The sequence below is a fragment of the Hordeum vulgare genome, chromosome 7H (assembly GCF_904849725.1).
Source record: "Hordeum vulgare subsp. vulgare chromosome 7H, MorexV3_pseudomolecules_assembly, whole genome shotgun sequence".
NCBI classification, from domain to species: Eukaryota; Viridiplantae; Streptophyta; class Magnoliopsida; order Poales; family Poaceae; genus Hordeum; species Hordeum vulgare.
The window spans coordinates 490060937-490068195 of NC_058524.1; positions in this window are offsets into that span (position 1 = coordinate 490060937).

Below are 7259 nucleotides of genomic sequence, written 5' to 3' on the forward strand. Positions count from 1 at the left end.
CAACAAGTGCCATGTACATGGGCTTTCATTATACCATTCTAAGGCTCAAACAAAAGCTTCAAAGGACGTCGTCTCTCACTATGGGTAAGTCTCTTAGATTTACCATTTCGAATAGCAAGAGAATGATAATAGTAAGTCGTCATGGTGGCCAAGCCATGTCGCACTGAAATCATTACCTTGTATAAGGCTTAGTGAATCTCGTATTCTAATACTTGGGCATCCTCACAAGCGTTGCAGAATTTCTCTTGTGCACGAACGAAGTTCGGATAATCCATTGGTTCTGCAAGCTAAACAAAACATCTATCGTCTCTTCACAACTCTCATGTTTTCGTATGCTCCTAGGGAAATGTTGTTGAAACAAGTTTCCTTCTCCAAAAAGATAGTACTTGATCCTTGTTAGTCCCGGGGTCTGTGGGTTTCAGGCATACTTGGGGTAAATGTGACACGCCGCTGGGTAGTGGGTGGTTCCTTCACACAAGAAACAAGTCACCTGACTAGTTGGGCATTCCTCAGCTGGGTGATTTTCTTCACAATGAGTGCATCCATCCTTGTGTTCCTCCTGGGTGTGTCCTATTTCTCCACAAATCTTGCATGCACAAGTCTTCTTCTTCGGATTATCATAGCACTTCTGAATAAGACGGGATCTTAACAGAGTCTTCTTGAATTCGTCCCAGGTTTCTGCTCCACTAAATCCTTGTATGGCATGGTGCATTTTCCACCAGATAGCAGCACTTTGTGTAAAGTACTGAAGAGCGTGTTCCACTTCATACTTCCTTGAGATCAGGTTGCTCCCGAAGTGGTTCTCCATGTTTTGAATCCATATATCAGCCTCCAGCTGGGTCATTGGTCCAGAGATTACATGTCCAGTTTCATACTCCATCTGGTAGGGTTGAGGTTTTGGGGATGAGACGGGTAAGAGAGAGGGAGATACACACAATATTTTTTAGAATAGGTTTTAGTTGTGGCCGTCGGAAAACACACACCAATGACGGCTCATAAATCATCGTAGCTAACGTGGGTATATAATTGGGGTTTGGACTTCTAATGGTCATATAAATATTCGAACGCTTCAGGGTCTTCGAGTTCTTCGGGTCTTTAGAGTCTTCATTTGGCGCAGCTTCAATTCTTCAAATGCATGATGAAACCCTCTTTACTTTGAAGTAGAACTCCGTTGATTCTTCATGAGGTCAAAGGGGTAAGGGTATTGTCTAACTATTTGAGGTGAGAGAGAACATTTGATGAAATCAGAAGAGATGAGAAATGAAGGATGTTCTTGAAAAAATTGAATTTTTTTGAGAGATCCTTTCCTAAGAAATTTCCAGTTTCTAGGGTCACGTCCTACAGCCAAATGTGCTCTGATACCATTTCTGTAGCGACCCGACTCAAGACGAGTCAAGCCTCTGTGTTTCTGTGCCATCCCTGGATCAGTATGCTGGCACACACAGTACATCAATGTATATATCAAAGTGCAATCACATGTAAATAGCGTAAAACTGATATATACCTTAAATATCTCAGCGGAAGCAGTCAAGGGAGTGGAGTCCCAATAAACACCAACGGCAAGTTGAGTGTAGACCGTAACCCTGAATCGTACTCTTACTCGTCGAAGAAAAATATCTGCAACATAAGACGTTGCAGCCGTGTAGGTCAGCATATTGAATATGCTGGCAAGTCACATAAGAGAGGGGGGTAAAATAATAATCATCTATTCTACATGCATATATGGCAGGTGGGGCTATAAGTTTTTGGCGAAAAGCAAGTTTTCTCCTACAACAAGAGAGGGCTAAAAGCAAAATGTTACTACATTGTTGGTTGTTAACGAGATGGTTCCGCCAACTAGTTCTCGTACCCGAGTTGTCAATAATTACCCTCATCAAATATATATAAATGTGTTGAGAAATCCAGATAACTTCAGTTCCTTTGGCTCAAGTTGTCCATGACCGTGGACACGGCTAATCGATTAGGTTTGAGTACTCTGTAGAGTTTTGCACACGTTCCCCACAAGATTTGAACGCCTCCGTGTATGTCCTCGCACTTCAGGGTGTTTGAAGACCGGATGATCAAAACATGGTCTTTCAACGGGTCCCTCTGAATCCCTGTCGGTGCCCATCCAATCCTACCGTTCTTCTACATCTGCTAGCACCGCCTGTCCAGAGTCGCCACGTTGTCCAACCAAGCCAGAGCCCATAATGACTTGTGGCTGTGCAGGTAAGCCTTGGGTCTTGAAAATATCCGTCCGTCCCTTTGAGCCTGGGTGAAGCTTTCCGCAGGATGTCATGGCCTCTCCAGCATCCCGGGTCATCCACTTGGTTCTCCAGGGAGCCGATCAACCGTCCTTCACCAAGAGTTACATTGCGTCCGAGGTCTTGAAAAGTCTTGTCTTAACCGGTCTTGATTATTTAATCAACCTCGCATCACTCGTGTTATGCACTCAACCGAAATCCCGTCTACTCAAGCATAGCAATATGAAATTTGTCGTCCCGGGCCAAGTAACGGGGTTGTTGGGTGCCTACCACATGATACTACAATATGTAACCATAATTTCCAAGTACCTACTCAGCATGCAATTGGGCATAGGATGGTAGAAGTACGATGCATAAAACATAGGTGATAGTATGATCAAAGTGACTTGCCTGGTGATGTTGACGAAGAAGAATTTTCGTTCTCGGGAAATACGTGATAGAACTATTCGTCACTCTCCGATGAAATCTATATAATCAAACATAGTATTCACATAAGCACTCACGGTAGCAATCATTCTAGCAATCAATTAACAAACAGCAATAAAATTTGATGCAATCAAAAATCAATAAGAGAGAGTGGATAAAATCCAAAGGAAACTTCAAAGAAGCTAGGAAGCCTTCTACTACATCAAACACTATATAGTTATTGTTCTAACTGAAAATAAAACACTAAAATAGAAAAAATAACAGAAAACAAAACATAAAATAACTAATATAACAGAAGTCAAATTTACGAAACAATATTATTTTATAAGTATTTTCAAAATAGGAAATCAAACTAGCAATGCAATCAATTCGCAAGTTAGTACAGAACTAGAATTGATTCCATGCAAACAAATAAGAATAAATAAAATAAATTTTTGTTGTTGTTGAAAAGTTACTGGTAAATATCAAAAACAAAATATAACTTGTCACAATTACAAAAAAAAAGAAATTAAGAACAATTAATACAAAAGAAATAGCAAGAAAACAAGAAAGGCTAAAACAGAATCTGTTTTGCTTAAAAACCTAAGTAAAAATATTTAAAAAACTGAAGCTTAACCTACTGAAAGATATGATCAATAGGAAGCAGCAGCACAAAGAATCAAATTAAAAGCTATTTTTAAACTCCCGGAATAAGCAAACCAAGCTTTAATTAAAATCTGATCTAACTCAGTTTTTATAAATCCAAACATAGACAAATTATACATCTACAGAAACTGCATAAAATTTCTAATCCAACGCAAAAAGAATCACCTAATTCGGAGGTATAGACTAATAGATATGAATTTTCTAACATTGCAATTTTCTGAAAAAACTGCAATACGGGATTTCGTGAATCTCACCATGGGTGACACAGAGGAAGAACTCCGGCGAGGTAGTTGCTCCGGCGAGGTGGGGAGGTCGCCGGCGGGGAGGGGGAACGGCGGAGGGGGTCCCGGAGGCGAGGAAGGGGGCGTCAGGGGTTCCTGTGCGTTCTTCTGTTCGGCTCCTTGCAGGAACAACAATGGTGGGGGCGTCATGGCTACGGGCAGGGAGAGGGCGAGCTGATGGGGAAAATGGAACGAGAAGAGGAGGGGCGTTCTAATAGGGGTGGTGGGAGGCTCGGGAAGGAAGTGTAGCCCGCGAATCGGGGGAGGGAAACTTCCTGGGAAGCTTCTGCCATGGCTACACAAGGAAGCTCGTGAGGAGGAAGAAGAAGGTGGGATTGGGCCAGATTGGTTTCCTAACGTGGCCCAAGTACATTCCTAAAATAAGAGATCTCTTTCCCTTTTTATTAAAACAGGAATTAATACGATTAAAAGGAAATAGAATATCCTCGGAATATAGGGGTATAGTATATTAAAATTTTCAGAAAAATAAATCCAAAAAGATGGGCATTTTTTTCACTACCAAAATAAATACTTGAAAAAAAATGTTTTTTAGGAAATCCCTAAATGCTTTATTTCTTTTTGCAAACATTTTCTCAAATAAATCATGTGTTTCATAGCTCAAATATTTCAAAGAATATCCCCGGGTTTTGGAGGGTCATGTTTCTCCTCTCCTTTTCTTGCTTGACAAGATATGGTTCCGGCATTCCGTGAGTGTGGAAGAAACAAAATGCAAAGCAAAATCGAAAGGAATTCCAATGCCACCTTGATTCAAATTCTTTATAGTTGAAGAAGTCATGCTATCTACTCTCGCTGATTTTTAAAAAAAGATGAATTTGAATTCACAGGAAAAAAGGGGAAAGTCATTTTATTCCCTCTCATTCAAAAGTTTTGAAAAGTTTCAAATTTCACTCAAGTTTCAATCACTCAAGCAAACAAACAAACAATCTTATAATTATATTAACATTCCAAAATTTATAATTTTGGGATGTTACATTTACTCACAAGCTTTAGATCATTGACATTTCTGTCCACACAAGCATTTAAATGACTAAGCATACGAGCATTCTGTTCCAATTGTCTGCTAACATAATCATTGAAACACTGTTGTTTGGCAACAAAGTTATCAAATTCATCCAGGCATAGGCTAGCAGGTTTAGCGAAAGGAATATCACTCTCATCAAACCTACGCAGAGAATTTACTTCTACTACCTGTATCGGGTTATCAAGACCATGGATCTATTCGATAGGTGGTAGATTTTTGACATCTTCAGATTTAATACCTTTCTCTCGCATAGATTTCTTGGCTTCTTGCATATCTTCAGGACTGAGGAATAGAATACCTCTTTTCTTCGGAGTTTGCTTAGGAGGTGGTTCGGGAATAGTCCAAGCATTCTCATTGCACAAGATGTTATTCAATAGGATCTCAGCTTGTTCTATAGTTCGTTCCCGAAAAACACAACCAGCACAATTATCTAGGTGGTCTTTGGAAGCATCGGCAAGTCCATTATAGAAGATATCAAGTATTTCATTCTTCTCAAGAGGGTGATCAGGCAAAGCATTCAGTAGCTGGATGAGCCTCCCCCAAGCTTGTGGGAGACTCTCTTCTTCATCTTGAGCAAAGTTGTATATTTCTTGCAAGGCAGCTTGCTTCTTATGGGCAGGGAAATATTTTTCACAGAAGTAGTAGACCATATCCTCGGGCTACGCACACAACCAGGAGCAAGAGAAGTGAACCAAGTCTTAGCATCATCCTTTAGCGAGAAAGGAAACAACTTGAGGATATAGTAGTGGCGGATCTTTTCCTCACTAGTGAATAGGGTGGCTATATCGTGCAGTTTGGTAAGATGGGCTACAACCGTTTCAGACTCATAACCGTGAAAAGGATCAGATTCGACCAGAGTGATTAACTCAGGGTCGACAGAGAATTCATAATCCTTATCGGTCACAAAGATAGGCAAAGTAGCAAACTTCGGGTCGTATTTCATCCTAGCGTTCAAAGATTTTTCTTTCCACTTGAGCAGTAGTTTCTCAACATCATAGCTATCCTTACACGCAAGAAACTCCTCATCTATCTCTCCTTCCATAACATAACGTTCAGGCATAACAGGCAATTCAGGCATAGTAGTAGGTTCTACTTCAATAGTATTAACAGTTTCAGAAGTATCATCACATCTAGCAGCAACTCTAGCAATTTGTGCATCAAGGAATGCACCTAGTGGCAAAGGAGTATGAGGCATAGCATCATAAGGCAAAGCAGTAGTAGCATCATAAGGCAAAGGAGTATCAAGCATAATATCATCATAAGCATCATGGGCAGCACAAGTAGCATCATCAAGCACATGCGACATATCAAGATTTCTAGCAGGAGGTGGTGTCGCAAACTTACTCATAACTGAGGGTGAATCAAGTGCAGAGCTAGATGATAGTTCCTTACCTGTCCTCGTAGTGGAAGGCAAGATTTCAGTTCTTGGATCTTTCGGATTCTTCATAGTGAGCAGCAGACGTCAATCCCAAGTGACTCAGAGAATATAGATGTGCTTCCCGGCAACGGCGCCAGAAAATAGTCTTGATGACCCTCAAGTATAAGGGATTGCAACAGTTTTCGAGGGTAGAGTATTCAACCCAAATTTATTGATTTGACTCAAGGGGAAGCGAAAGAATATTCTCAAGTATTAGCAGCTGAGTTGTCAATTCAACCACACCTGTAAGATTAGTGGCTGCAAGCAAAGTATCAATAGCAAAGTGGTATATAGCAATGGTGCCAGAAAAAGGTCTGTTGACGGCAGACTATTCCTAACTTGTTGTATCAATGGTGCCAGAAAAGTGTTGCAGCAGGTAACAGCAAAGTAGCAAGTAACAGCAGCAGTGACATCAGTAGCAAGGAACAACTGTAGTGACAACAATAGCAAGTAACAACAGTAGTGACAGCAGTAGCAAGTAACATCAGTAGTGACAACAGTAGCAACAAAGTAACATAGCAAGGACCAGTAGTAAAAGACTCGTAGGCAGTGGATCGGTGATGGATGATTATGCCCGATGTGATTCATCATGTAACAGCTATAAGACGGAGAGATATGTAACTAGCTCCCGTTCGTCAATCTAAAGTAGGCATGTATTCCATATGTAGTCATACGTGGTTAGGGAAAAGAACTTGGATGACATCTATTGGCCATCCCTCCCGTGGCAGCGGGGTCCTAATGGAAACTACGGGATATTAAGGTTCTCCTTTTAATAAAGAACGGGACCAACGCATTAACACTTGGTGAATACATCAACTCCTCATACTATGGTCATCTCCGGGAGTGGTTCCGGCTACTGTCACTCCGGGGTTGCCGGGTCATAACAAATAGTAGGTGACTACAACTTGCAAGATAGGATCTAAACCACACATATATTGGCGACAACATAATAGGTTCAGATCTGAAATCATGGCACTTGGGCCCTAGTGACAAGCATTAAGCATGGAAAAGTAGTAGCAACATCAATTTCAGAACATAGTGGATACTAGGGATCAATCCCCGTCAAAACTAACTCGATTACATGATAGATCTCATCCAACTCATCACCGTCCAGCAAGCCTACGATGAGATTACTCACGAACTGTGAAGAGCATCATGGAATTGGCGACGGAGGAAGGTTGATGATGACGATGGCGACGATTTCC